The 14,155-nt window shown below is 53.8% G+C and overlaps 1 long non-coding RNA gene across 1 annotated transcript; it reads right to left on the bottom strand.

Moving 5' to 3' along the window:
• Positions 1-2,746: 2,746 nt before the first annotated feature.
• On the bottom strand, positions 2,747-7,394 carry LOC149124494 (uncharacterized). The gene is made up of 4 exons (XR_016212669.1): positions 7,145-7,394; positions 6,244-6,363; positions 3,685-4,051; positions 2,747-3,286 (listed from the first exon to the last, which is right to left on the bottom strand). It is a non-coding gene; the product is annotated as an uncharacterized LOC149124494 (long non-coding RNA).
• Between the last annotated feature and the right edge of the window lie 6,761 nt (positions 7,395-14,155).

Genomic DNA, 14,155 nt, shown 5'->3' with positions numbered 1-14,155 from the left:
AGCTGTGCTGTGTGACTCGTGGAAGCCGCCACGCGCAGAGAGAGCGCGCGGGGCACAAGTAGATAGGGAACCCGGGGGCTAGCGCGAGGCCGTGGTGCAGACGCAAAGGGCGCGGAGACCGCGGAGCGCGCGGAGCCGAGAAGCAGCCTCAGGGCGGGCGCCGGGGAGCCGCGGGGATAAGAGAAACAGAAGTTTAGAAGTAAAATGAGAGAAATAGGAATGCTGGTAGATAGAAGTAAAATAGGAGAAATAGGAATGCCTGGAGATAGAGAAATAGAGAAAAATAAGGCCTCCCCACAACACGCATGGCAATGAGAGAGCTTGGATTCGGTCTGCCTTATTAGTAAGACGATAAGCACCTGTGGGCAGCCGCAGGTCACCGAAGACAGGCACGTTATTAACACCAATAAGTCTCCCCACAAGACGGCATTGAGAGGGCTTCGATTAGGTTTGCCTGATTGGTAGGGCTTGTAAGCACCTGCAGGCAGTTCTAGCAGAGCAGAGCATGCGCTGCAGGGCACCGAACTCAGGCACGCATCAGCGCCTAAAAACCTCCTCACAACATGGTGAAGAGAGGACCCGGATTCGGTTTGCCTGATTGATAGGACTTGTAAGCACCTGTGGGCAACTCTAGCAAGCAGAGCAGTGTGTGTGCCGCGGGGCACCGAAGACAGGCGCGTATCAACGCCAAAAATAAAAAGAAAGGGGGATCTGTGGGGAGCAACTGGGAGCAACTCGGACTAGACTGTTACTGGAATTAAGACTTATTCTATGCATCTGCTTTCCCACAATATGGTGCTGAGAAGGGAAACAGCTTCTACACAGCTGCCTCCAGTTCAACCAATAAACTGTAGGACCTGCTCCTGATTGGAGGAGAGCAGCGTGCTCGGCATGTGGGTAGCAGAGTTGGGATTGGTGGAAGAGGACTATAAAGGAGGAGAGAGACAACATGCACCAGGAACATCTAAGGGGAACATCTATCTGAAGGAACACCTGTGCAGCCCCCGAGAGAGCCGGCCGGCGGTGTGCCGCTCCCCCACAGAAGTGGGGAATGTGGCCAGGGGGAACCGCCCTTCCACGGAGGTGGAAGGGACGGTAGCCAACCCAGGAAGAACCAGCAGCAAACCCGGGGAGGGCCGAGCAGACGAAAGAACAGCCAGGGTCCTGTGTCGTTCCTCCACAAAGACGGGGAGCGACACACATCAAATGCTGGCAAGCATGTGAGGAAAAGGGTCCCCTGATCCACTGTTGGTGGGAGTGTAAACGGGTCCATCCCCTGTGGAAGACAGCATGGAGAAACCTCAGAACTCTGAGCACAGACTGCGACATGACCCAGCCTTCCCACTGCGGGGAGGCAGCGTGAGCACTGCTACGCTGAAGGCAGCAGCCCTCATTCTGACTCCTCCCTTGCTGCGGTAGCTAAGGCTGGGCCAGGCTCAAGCCAGGCCCAAAGGCGAATTAACACCCTTGCTGCACCTGCGTAAAAACTCGGGCAGATCAGGGCCAGCCAAGCCTGGCCCACAGCACTGGCACCCCATACAGGTGCTGGTTCGTGGCCTGGCCGCTCCTCTTCCGATCCGGATCTCTGCTATGGCCTGGGAGAGCCGTGGGAGATGGCCCAAGTGCTTGAGCCCCTGCATGCACGTGGGAGACCCACAAGCAACTACTGGCTCCTGGCTTTGAATCGAATCAGCTCCGCTCCAGTCGTTGTGGCCATTGGGGAGGGAACCTCGGGATGGAAGACCTTTCTCTCTGTCTCTCTGTCTGTAACTCTACCTAGCAAATAAATAAAATCTTAAAAAAGGCAGATGTAAAGAGACCAGCCTTCCTGTGTTCAAGAGGGGTCTTTGAGATGGTTGTGGTCACAAAGGAGCAGGCAGCAGGAAGACAGAACTGGTGGTCCCGTTAACCTTGACCTCTAATTGGCCAAGGGCTGCTTTACAACTTCGTAATTTATAGGACGTCCGTGGCAGTGAAAGGAAGGTCGCCCACAGCAACATGGATTCTGACGGTTGCGTGCGGTTGGTTGCCGCCCTGCGGTTGTGAGCCAGCTCTGACTTTGCAAGTGCCTTCCTGTGTTCCTTTGTGACGGTAATGCACTTTGCATTCCTCGTGACGTCAGCTTGGACATCCTCCTCGTTCTCCCGAGAACTGAGAGTGAAATAGGGTATTTGACATGTGCTCATTAACGCTCTCCATGACTGTCACGATTCCAGTTTTTTTTTTAATTGCTCTTATTTATTTATTTATTTATTTTGACAGGCAGAGTTAGACAGTGAGAGAGAGAAAGACAGAGAGAAAGGTCTTCCTTCCGTTGGTTCACCCCCCAAATGGCTGCGGCTGGCGCTGCACCGATCTGAAGCCAGGAGCCAGGTGCTTCTCCTGGTCTCCCATGCAGGTGCAGGGCCCAAGCACTTGGGCCATCCTCCACTGCACTCCCGGGCCACAGCAGAGAGCTGGACTGGAAGAGGAGCAACCGGGACAGAATCTGGCGCCCCGACCGGGACTAGAACCCTGGGTACCGGCGCCGCAGGCGGAGGATTAGCCTAGTGAGCCGCGGCGCCGGCCTAAATTGCTCTTTAACAAAAATAATGGAACTTCTCCCCAGAAAGTGCGCGTATACCAAATACAACCTACAACTCAGAGGTCAGCTGCCCCTCAGGCCCAGTGAGACCCCAGGGGTCCTTGGCCTTGGCAGGCTAAGACGGCTTGACTTGACTTTCTGTAATATTATTCGTACCTTTTCGCCTGTGACTCGGAGTTGATGGGAGCTCACACGCTTACGCACGGAAGCATCCCGGGTACAGCGCCAGTGCACCCTCCGTTCAGTGAGGTCAGCACTGGACTGGCAGGAAGAGCTGGGCTCTGGCCGGAGGAGGATCCCAGCAGGCTGCCTGCAGGGGGGCGTCTGGGTGGAAGGGGGCCCACGAGGGGCCACGGCCACCCAGGGCCTCGGCCGCACCTCACGGAGCCTTCACCGCATTCCCTGTCTCAGAGACGGAGAAGGCAGCGTGTTCTACTGGGAGAGTGTGAGCAGGGGGTTGGGTGGAGCAGGAGGCCTGTGCAGAAGCCAAAGAGAAAAGCCCGCTGGTTTACCCGGAAGACCCTCGATGTCCGGTGTTGCCTCGGGTGCGAGGTTGTGGTGCTGAAGTCACGTGGACTCCGGAAGGCCCCGGGAGGCACTCAGGTGACGACGGGCGGCCCTGAAGCGTGGCCCACGTTCTCAGCTCCTCCAAGCCCTCAGCCGGCGCCCCCGTGTTTGGACTTCCGTGTGCATCTCCGTTATCTGAGTTTAGCAAGAACCCCACTGCAGCGGTTCAGGGAGACCCCGCCCCCTCCTGCACCGGGTCCCTTAGCCTCTCCTCAGGTCCTGGGCCCCCCTCCTGCACCGGGTCCCTTAGCCTCTCCTCAGGTCCTGGGCCCCCGCCACCCCCAGGTCAGGTCCTGGGCCCCAGCCGGTCCGCAGCAAGAATCTCCTCAGGTCAGTGTCCCAGAATGCTCCTCCCCTGTGGGGTTTCCTCTCTCTCCGTAACTTTCCATCCGACCCCGCCTTTCCCTCTGCTCCGAGCCCCAGCGTGTCCAGGCTGCATCTGGAGCCAAGGCCAGGCCCACCACGGCAGTCCCCACACCCGTGGCGACCGTCCCCCTGGGGTCCCTGCGGGATCTTTCCCAGCAGCGACTCACGCAGGACACGGAGCCATGCATGTTCTGTCCGTGTGCAGGGTCCAGGGGCTTCACGCGTGCGCCAGCGTCTGCAGAGCCAGAACGAGTGCCCAGGGAGAAGGGGCACAGCTGTGTGAGAGCTGCCTCGGCAGGGGAGCAGCCACTGGCTCCTGGCTTGGCAGGCAGGGAGCCTCCAGGTGTGCCGAGTGGAGGCTGTGGCCGGGAGGCGGGCGGCGGCCAGCTGGAAGGCAGATGTCCCCCGGCCCCTTAGGGGAATGTGTTGGACTTTCTCTGGAAGGAGGGACACACACTAGGGAAGCTGCCTCGTGCGGCCGATTGTTCCAGAAGCCTGAATTGTCAGTGGAGATGGCAGTGCTGGCTGCGTTCCCTAGACAAGGAGTTTTTTTTTTTTTTTTTTTTTTTAATTTGACAGGTAGAGTTATAGACGAGAGAGGGTGAGAGAGAGGGAGAGAAGGGTCTTTCTTCTGTTGGTTCACCCCTCCAAATGGTGGCTACGGCTGGCGCTGCTTCCTCCTGGTCTCCCATGCGGGTGCAGGGCCCAGGCACTTGGTCCATCCTCCACTGCCTTCCCCGGGCCACAACAGAAAGCTGGACTGGAAGAGGAGCAGCCGGGACTAGAACCCGGCGCCCATATGGGATGCCAGCGCCGCAGGCAGAGGATTAACCAGTGAGCCAAGGCGCCGGCCCCACAAGGGGTTGTTTTACAGGCGTACTGCTGCAGATCCGGGCCCGAGTTCTACATTATCTGCAGTCTGGCCTGCTTGTGTTTATGAACCCGGGACTAACTGATCTGCCAGATTGCTGTTTGGTATTTCTTCACCGGGTGCTTCACACAAGCTCACAAGCGTTACCGGAGCCGAGCGGACACATTTCCAGCCTGCCTGGAGGAAGCAGCAGCTGCTGCTATTTATAAAGGTTTCCCTTCCATCAGCTGCCCGGAAAGCCGAGCTGGTCTCCTCCCAGCTGGGGGCCTGGCCCAGGTGAAGCCCGGAGCAGCTGCCAGGAACTGACACCCCCACCCCGGCCTCTGCTCACGCCGGCTTTTGTGGGGTCGCAGGGCAGGGCAGGGCTCTGAAGGTGACGGCCCGCCCTGCCCCGCCCTGCCCGCAGGGGTATCTGCAGGTTGTTCCCTGGCCGAGCTTCCCTGAGACCAAGACGTGCGATCCTGCCGGGCTGGCGATTCTGAAGTTCAGGTTTCCAGAGAAGCCAAGGGAGGAAGAAACGCAAGGAGCCAGACGCAGCCGGGACAAGTCCGTGAGGACTGGCACCTGGGAGCAGGACGTCGCGGGGCGAGCCCTGGCGAGGCTCTCGGGTGGCCCCTGAGGCCTGGGCTCCAGCGTTCACTCAGCTGGAGCCCCGCCAGGAGACAGGCCCCTCTCGGGAATGACCAGTGTTCCACATCCCCCTGCCAAGCACTGTCACTCCTGACCTTGAGTAGGACTTCCCATGGTGCCTTGCGGGTGGTAGAGACAGGATACTGAGTAGATGAAGAAATGGGGTTGGGGAGTGAGGCTGTGGCTTAGTGGGTAAAGACACTGCCTGCAGTACTGGCATCCCATGTGGGCGCCAGTTCGAGTCCCGGCTGCCCCACTTCTGATCCAGCTCCCTGCTATGGCCTGGGATAGCAATGGGAGACCTGGAAGAAGCTCCTGGCTCCTGGCTTCAGATTGGCGCAGCTCTGGCCATTGCAGCCATCTGGGGAGTGAACCAGTGGATGGAAGACCTCTCTCTCTCTCTCTGCCTCTTTGTAACTCTGCTTTTCAAATAAAGAAAGAAATTTTAGTACAGAAAGGGAGGGAGGGAGCGAGGGAGGGAGGGAGAGAAAGAAAACCAGCACTTCCTGATGCAAACGTGTGTTGTTCTGAGAGTTTACACCATCTGTCCCTGTCCACCTCCACCCGTCCGTCCCTGTCCATCTCCACCTATCCATCCCTGTCCATCTCTGTCCATCCATCCCTGTCCACCTCCACCCATCCATCCCTGTCCACCTTCACCCATCCATCCCTGTCCACCTTCACCCATCCATCCCTGTCCACCTCCACCTGTCCATCCATGTCCATCTCCATCCATCCGTCCCTGTCCATCTCCGTCCATCCATCCCTGTCCACCTCCACCTATCCATCCCTGCCCATCTCCATCTGTCTGTCCCTGTCCATCTCCGTCCATCCATCCCTGTCCACCTCCACCTATCCATCCCTGCCCATCTCCATCTGTCTGTCCCTGTCCATCTCCGTCCATCCATCCCTGTCCATCTCCACCCATAAATCCCTGTCCATCTCCATCCAATCCTGTCCACCTCCATCCATCTTCCCTGTCCACCTCCATCCGTCTTCCCCATCCACCTCTGTCTGTCCCTGCGGGGCCCCCACACGGAGCCCACGCTGCAGCTGCCGTGCCGGAGTCACACTAACAGCCACCAACGCCCGGGAGACCCTGGCACGCAGCAGCCCTCTAGCACTGTGTGTGCAGCTCACACTCAGGCAGGTGCGTTCATGCAGGGAGGGGGGAGCGCAGTGCCGGGCCCTGGGCAAATCCCTGGCTCAGCGCCGAAACCACCACCTGTTACTGTCGTGATCCGTCGAGTGGGCAGTCCTCAGTTCTCAGTGTCCCCCGAGACTTCACCTTCCATGGCCTGTCTCCCCTTCTACCCAGTAGGCGGGGACCTGCCGGCGGCCCCTCCTGTGTGCCAGACACCGAGTCAGCACAGGGAGCAGCTGTGCGAGGGGGCGGGGAGGGAGGGAGTGCGTCTGAGCACCTGCCAGCCTGGCCCAGGGTGCTCTGCAGGGTCAGAAGTGCTCCCCCGCCCCTCGCTCTGCCCACAGACTCTGGGGGGGGGGTGCTCACAAGAGCCTGGCGGGGGAGCGCCCGAGCCCTCACACTCAGGTGCAAGAAAGGGGTGACAACCCCAGGCTGGGCTGGGATTCTCACCAGGGTCCTCGACACAGCTCCCCTCTGCTTCCCCGGGGCGGGGGTCTGGGCTGGGGAGCAGGCGTGAGGGGAACCACGTGGGACGCACTCACGTGGTGACGGCAGCCTGTGTCTCAGCTCCCTCGGGTGGGGCTCCAGGCCTGTGTGCCCTGGGAGGCCCTCGCGGGGGGCTCCCCAGAGAGAATCCCCCTTTGCGTGGGTGGGGGGAGAGCCAGGCAGGCACCCCCCAGCAAGGCCCCCGTGCAGGGCCAGGGCCAGGGTAGGGGGCAGGAAGCTGTGGACGGAGGCGAGGACCACAGGTGGGACAGGAGGTGGTGGGTTCGGAGGGACTGGGGGAACGCAGTGCCCGGGCCCCGGGGATGTGGGGGGTCAGCATCCGGGAGAAAGTCATTTAGGATGACGCCCACGTGTGGGCTTCCATGCACGGTGGCTCAGCCAACCCCTAGCAGGGAGAGAGGGAAGGGGACCACTGCAGCCTGGGAAGTGCAGAGACCCTGGTGCCTGTGGTGTCCGCAAAGTGTGTGGTCCAGACCTGCAGGGACGTCCGGCGGGTGGTGGGCGGCCGAGGCCTTGGCTGTCCAGGAGACCAGCAGGGAACTGGGGGAGGAAGCGAGTGTGGGCGCCGGCTCTTCCTCTGCTGCCGGGACAGTGCCTAGTTGTGGGGAGCAATTCGGACTATACTGTTACTGGAATTAAGATTTATTCTGTGCATCTGCTCTCCCACAATATGGCGCTGGGAGAGAAGTAAACAGCTTCTACCCAGCTGCCTCTCACCAACCTGACAAGCTGCAGGAGCTGCTCCTGATTGGAGGAGAGCGGCGTGCTCGGCGTGTGGGCAGCCGAGTTGGGATTGGTGGAGAGGACTATATAGGAGGAGAGAGACAGCATGGTGGTGTGGGTTGGTTGGAGAGTGCGTTGGAGAGTTCGCGGGGAAGTTCGTTACTTCGTTCTTTCTCATTTCTCTCTACTCATTCTTGCTTTGGGAGTTTGCTGTTTACTTATTCTTACTTTACTATAGAAAGGACTTGTAAAAAAAGGGGAACAACAAGCGCCCGGTCCGGTGCGGCTCCTCCGCGTGCGGAGGAGCAGCAAGTGGTGCCGTGACTCGGATAGGAAACCTAGGAGGGAAAGACCGGGAAGAAGTGGGAAATTACTGGAGAGAGAGACTAGCAAAGAGCCTAGGGGAAGGCCGGACGGAAAGAGTGCCGGTGAAAAGCTAGTCAGAACCTAGGAAAAAAGCCGCGGGGGAAGAAAATTAGAAGCTAGGAAGGAGGTATTAACTGGGAACGTCTGGGAGACTCAGTCTTCCATTACGCTCACTGCTCCAACATGTCACAGACGGTACAGACAATGGAGTTCTTTGGCTACTCTTTGCCCACTGGCTACCTCTTCCTCCTGCTGGGCACCATCCTCTGTTTCTCCCTAAAGATCATCTATGGGCTAAATATGGTTTCTCTCTCTCTCTCTTCCTACTCCCTACCTCCTCGCAGCTTTTCCTCTAAGCAAGGGAAACGAGGGGGGAGGAAAATTCATGCATTCGTAAGAGCAATCGTAGAGACGTCCCCCTGGTTTCCACAGCAGTGGAGGCAGGTGGGACGGAAAATGCGCGAGGCTGGGGAACCGATAGAAGTGCTGAAGCTGTGGCAACTCGTTGATCAGGTGCTTCAGAACCCCACGGAAGGGATCGAGTTGTTGCTTAATGAGGGGAGTGAAATGCAGGAAGAATTATGGCAGGGCAGCCAGGCGAGCAACTACTGTAACGAACAAGTGAGAAGAAAATCAAAGAAGGATTTAGAGAGCCAGGAAACTTATGGGGGGGGAGAAAGAAGCTGAGGAGGGAACCTCGCCCCCGAGAGAGATGCCTGGCCATACAAGGCTGGCAAATTCAACCATAAAGGATGAATCACCACCCCGGTATCGCCCATTGGTACTACCAAAGTTTCCTCCTGTAAAGAAAAGCCCCTTTTTTCCACATGAGATTGAAGAAGAGTGGGAGGAAGAAGGAGTGATGGAGGGAGTAGGTATGCAGGAGGAGCTAGAAAGGCCAAGAACCGAAAACAAGCAAAGGGGAGCTGTTTATAGAAAACCTGCTTGGGAGCAGTACCAGGAACCAGGCCAGGTGTTTCCTGTAATTCAGGATCCACAGGGAAACAGGGGATGGACGCCTCTTGACCATAAATTACTTAAAGAGTTGCAGCAATCAGTACAATTGTATGGGCCCCATGCAAGTTACACTCAGGCAATCCTTGATAACATTGGGCAGCAAGGCCTAATACCTGAGGATTGGAGAAACTTAGTAAAGGCGGTGTTAGGCGGGGGTGACTTCCTCTTGTGGCTAGCTGCTTATAAAGAATTTGCGCGAGAATATTCAAAGCAGAACTATCAAACAGGGAATCAAGCATGGGATGAGGAAATGTTAAATGGAGAAGGGCGATTTGCCAGTCCTGATGAGCAGGCCCGATTACCAACAGCTGTCCTCTTACAGGTGAGAGAAATAGTAAGAAGAGCCTGGAAGGTGATACCCAGAAAAGGAGAAGTAAGACACAGCCTAACTAAGATAGTACAGGGCCCTACTGAGCCTTACGCTGATTTCGTGAACCGATTAATGGAAGCAGCAGGAAACATTTTCGAAACCGTGGAAGAAGCAATGCCCTTAGTCAAAAGATTGGCGTATGAGCAGGCCAATAAAACATGTCGGGAAGCTCTTAGACCATGGCAGCATAAGGACATCCCTACCTTTTTGAAAATCTGTAGGGATGTCATGGATGATGTAGTTTCTGGATCACATGCTGCAGTAGCAGTAACCCGACAATTTAGACAGAACATGAGGGGACGTATATGCTTTAGATGTGGTCGAGAAGGGCATCTAATGAGGGAATGTAGGGCCAGATTTCCAGCCCGAGATCGGCAGGGCATAGAGAACTCGAGAAGACCAGGCCTTTGCCCACGCTGTAGAAGAGGAAATCATTGGGTCAGTGAATGTTACTTTAAAATAAACAGCGCAGGCAATCCCCAGAGGATGCCAAATGAGCCGGGCCCCATAAGAAGATCAGGTGTATATGGTCAACAGCAAAAAAACGGAATGTGGGCCCCTGCACCCCGGGGCCAAAACAATCGGTGGGTGCCACGGTCCCAAAACCAAATATTTACCGCGCAGAGTTACGAGCCACCGAATATTCGGTACTGACACCCCAAATGGGGCCACAAGCCATAGAGGTGAGGGCAGAAACAATTTCAGCGGAGCATAACGGACTTGGAATAATCGTAGGAAAAGAAACAAATGCTTTGAGAGGCCTAATGGTCATCACCGGAGTCATTCAATTACCTTGTGATAAGTTAAAAGTGCTAATACAATCTACAAAGGGTATTATTCAAATCAAACCAGAAGAACCTGTGGCTCAAATACTGATCATGATTGGAGCGCAGGATGTTAATGGACCCCAAGGGGAGAAATTTGCAGCCTTGTCCCTATCTCTAGCAGATCGACCTCTGTGGACCTTAACCATTAGAGGAAAGTCAATTCAGGGCCTGCTAGACACAGGTGCGGATGTAAGTATAATTTCGGAAAATGATTGGCCGAAGTCATGGCCCCTTCAGCCAGGAGATAATACTTTAGTAGGCCTAGGTGCGGCCATGACACCATCAAGGAGTGCTCAGGTGCTTCATTGGCAGGATCAAGAAGGGAACAAGGGAAATGTGCAACCTTATGTTAGTGCACTCCCCATCACATTATGGGGAAGAGACATTTTAGAACAATTGGGACTGACGTTAACAAATGAGGATCAATTGGAGAGTTCTACAGAACGGCGTATTATGTATAAAAAGGGACATCAGGAGAGAGGATTAGGCTCCAGAGAAGGCAGAAGGGACCTAGCCCAGCCCAAAGGCGATTTTAAAAGACAGGACACGGGTTTTTCGTGGGGGCCACTGAGATGCAGCCGCTGCCATTGTCATGGCTGGACAACAAGCCAAAGTGGATACCACAGTGGCCCCTTACCCAGGAAAAGTTGGCTGCGGTAAATGATATAGTATCACAACAATTAGAGGCAGGCCATTTGCAACCATCAACCTCCCCATGGAATACGCCAATATTCGTGATAAAGAAAAAATCAGGGAAATACCGGTTGTTGCATGATTTACGGGCTGTTAATCAGCAGATGCAACCCATGGGGGCATTGCAACCCGGACTCCCGGTTCCTACTATGATCCCAAAGCATTGGCCACTAATAGTACTCGATCTGAAGGACTGCTTTTTTAGCATACCTCTACATGAACAAGACACTCAGAGGTTTGCTTTCACCGTACCTTCCATTAATCATCAAGGTCCCGACAAAAGATATGAATGGAAGGTGCTTCCCCAAGGAATGACCAACAGTCCTGCCATATGCCAGCTATATGTTGACCAGGCAGTAGAGCCGGTTCGACAACAGTGCCCAAAGGTACAAATTTTACACTACATGGATGACTTGTTAATAACGGCTGAAAGTGAAAGTCACCTAATGGAAGCATATAAGCTGCTGCTATTATATTTGGAAAAAGTTGGGTTACAAGTAGCGCCAGAGAAAATACAAAAAGGGGAAGTAGTACAGTACTTAGGACTTAAAGTAACTTCTGAAAAGGTAACCCCATTAGAATTTGAAATTGCAATAGATGGGTTACAGACCCTTAATGACTTCCAAAAATTATGTGGCAATTTAAATTGGTTGAGGCCCTATTGTAAATTATCTACCGAAGATATGATGCCATTATTCAATATTTTAGAAGGAGATGCCCAGCTTGATTCCCCTCGTAGATTGACAATAGAAGCCCGCTTGGCGTTACAGAAAATTGAAAAACAAATTAAAGCAATGCAGATGGAAAGATGTGATCCACAACAAGCCCTAGAAATATTAATTTTTATGGAACAGCTGTATCCCTTCGCAGTCATTTGGCAAGGAGGACCCTTGTTGTTTGTATACCCACATTCACATGCACCGCGTGTACTATACACCCAAGGCATTGCGGTGGCCGATTTAATATTAACAGCAATAAAAAAGGCGACAGAAATGGCGGGGAAGACTCCAAAGCGATGTGTAGTTCCCTTTGCTCAAGAGGCAGTAGAAGCCTTTACAAGGGAATGCTGGCGATGGGCATACATAGTTCTCATTCTACAAATAGAGATTGACAATCACTACCCTCGCCATCCATTTGTTAACTTCTGCACACAGGTTTCAATAAAACGGGTGCAGAAGGTGCGAAGGGATCCAATTCAAGGGGCAGTTACCGTATTTACGGATGGAGCTAAAGGCGGAACAGGAGCAGCTATATTTAACAATCAATGATATTTTGTTTTAACAGCATCCCCTTCTCCACAACATGCAGAATTAGCTATTATCGCAACAGTATTACGCAGAGAGCGCACCCATGAATATTTTGTCTGATAGTGCATATGTGGTGAATGCAGTTCAGATGCTAGCTACACAGTGCCTTATTCTTAAATCCTCCTCAGTCTATTCTTATCTAAGTGAAATTCAGGGGTTATTAAATCAAAGAGAGCATGCTATTTACATAGGCCACATAAGAGCTCATTCTAATTTACCTGGCCCACTTACTCGAGGAAACATGATGGCAGATCACTATTCAAGATTCTTGCTTGCATGCACCGCTTTGGAACAAGCTAAAGAATATCACTCTAAATGGCATGTTAACACCCACACTTTAAGTTTTAAATTTAATATTCCCCGCAAGCAAGCAGAAGATATCATTAGATCCTGTGAAAAGTGCGTTGTTACCATAGTTCCAAAGATTCCTGCGGGAGCCAATCCCCGTGGCCTTAAACCAGGACATATCTGGCAGATGGATGTTACACATATCCCCTCTTTTGGGCGACAAAGCTGTGTTCACGTCACTGTAGATACATACTCAGGTGTAATTATGGCCACAGCCATGAATAAAGAAGGAGTACAACAAGTAATCCAACACTGCTTGCAGGCTTTTGCAGCCTGGGGAGTTCCTCATGTGATCAAAACGGATAACGGCCCAGCGTATACATCAAAGCGTTTTGCTGCATTTTTGAAAGAATTCGGAATCTCCCATATTACCGGTATTCCATACAATCCACAGGGGCAAGCTGTGGTAGAACGCGCTCACTTATATTTAAAAAATTTAATAATTAAACAAAAAGGGGGAATAGGGGAAATGGCCACATCCAACAAGGACGTCTTGGCCCTAGCTCTTTATACAATTAATTTTTTGAACAAGAAAAAGAACGGTAAAACACCTGCAGAAATGCATACTCAATCAGCTGATAAGGAATCAATACAGTGGGTAATGTGGAAGGATTTACAGGACAACCAATGGAAAGGCCCGTTCCCCTTACTCAGAAGAGTACGAGGCGCCGTTTGTTTTTTTCCACAGGGTGCGGCACAACCAATATGGACCCCTGAGAGAAGAATTCGGTTGATAAACCTGCCAGCAGAAGATCTAGAAGAAGAAAACTCCATTTGAGGAAGAAAACAATGAATAACCAATCCCTGAGATCTTTGGAATACGGGACATTTTTCAACAAACTCTGAAGTAGCACGACAAACAAGAGTCAATAGCATGAAGATCACACTGAACTTTACACAGGCGCGTATCAACGCCAAAAAATAAAAAGAAAGGGGGATCTGTGGGGAGCAATTCGGACTATACTGTTACTGGAATTAAGATTTATTCTGTGCATCTGCTCTCCCACAATATGGCGCTGGGAGAGAAGTAAACAGCTTCTACCCAGCTGCCTCTCACCAACCTGACAAGCTGCAGGAGCTGCTCCTGATTGGAGGAGAGCGGCGTGCTCGGCGTGTGGGCAGCCGAGTTGGGATTGGTGGAGAGGACTATATAGGAGGAGAGAGACGGCATGGTGGTGTGGGTTGGTTGGAGAGTGCGTTGGAGAGTTCGCGGGGAAGTTCGTTACTTCGTTCTTTCTCATTTCTCTCTACTCATTCTTGCTTTGGGAGTTTGCTGTTTACTTATTCTTACTTTACTATAGAAAGGACTTGTAAAAAAAGGGGAACAACAAGCGCCCGGTCCGGTGCGGCTCCTCCGCGTGCGGAGGAGCAGCACCTAGTGTGGTTCTGTGCAGAGTCCAAGGACCCGAGGGAGGCCAGGCTGCCACTGAATGAAGCAGGGAAACAGCTTACAAAAAGTAAACTTCACAGATTCATGGGGCCCGCGTTGTGGCCCAGCTGGTTAGGATGCAGTGCCAGCATCCCATAGGAGCCCTGGGTTCAAGTCCCGGCTGCTCCACTTCTGACCCGGCTCCTGGCTAATGCAGCCGGGAGGGCAGCAGAAAATGGCCCAAGTGCTTGTGCCCCTGCACCCACGAGAGAGGCCCGCATAGGCTCCTGGCTCCTGGCTGCAGCCGGGCCCAGCCCCTGCCGCTGTGGAGTGACCTGGCCTACACAAGACTGCGTTCCCACTCTGTGTGTGTCACGCGGCTCACACTGCCTGTGCTCGCGGTCCCGGGCTGCACGGCGTGTTCAGTGCCTGGGCCTTTGTCTCACTGTGTCCTGGGCAGTGTGTA

This window comes from Oryctolagus cuniculus, chromosome 9, assembly GCF_051225735.1.
Source record: "Oryctolagus cuniculus isolate XC-2025 breed Fujian yellow rabbit chromosome 9, ASM5122573v1, whole genome shotgun sequence".
Classification (NCBI taxonomy): Eukaryota; Metazoa; Chordata; class Mammalia; order Lagomorpha; family Leporidae; genus Oryctolagus; species Oryctolagus cuniculus.
This window is presented reverse-complemented; position numbering and strand designations above follow the sequence as displayed.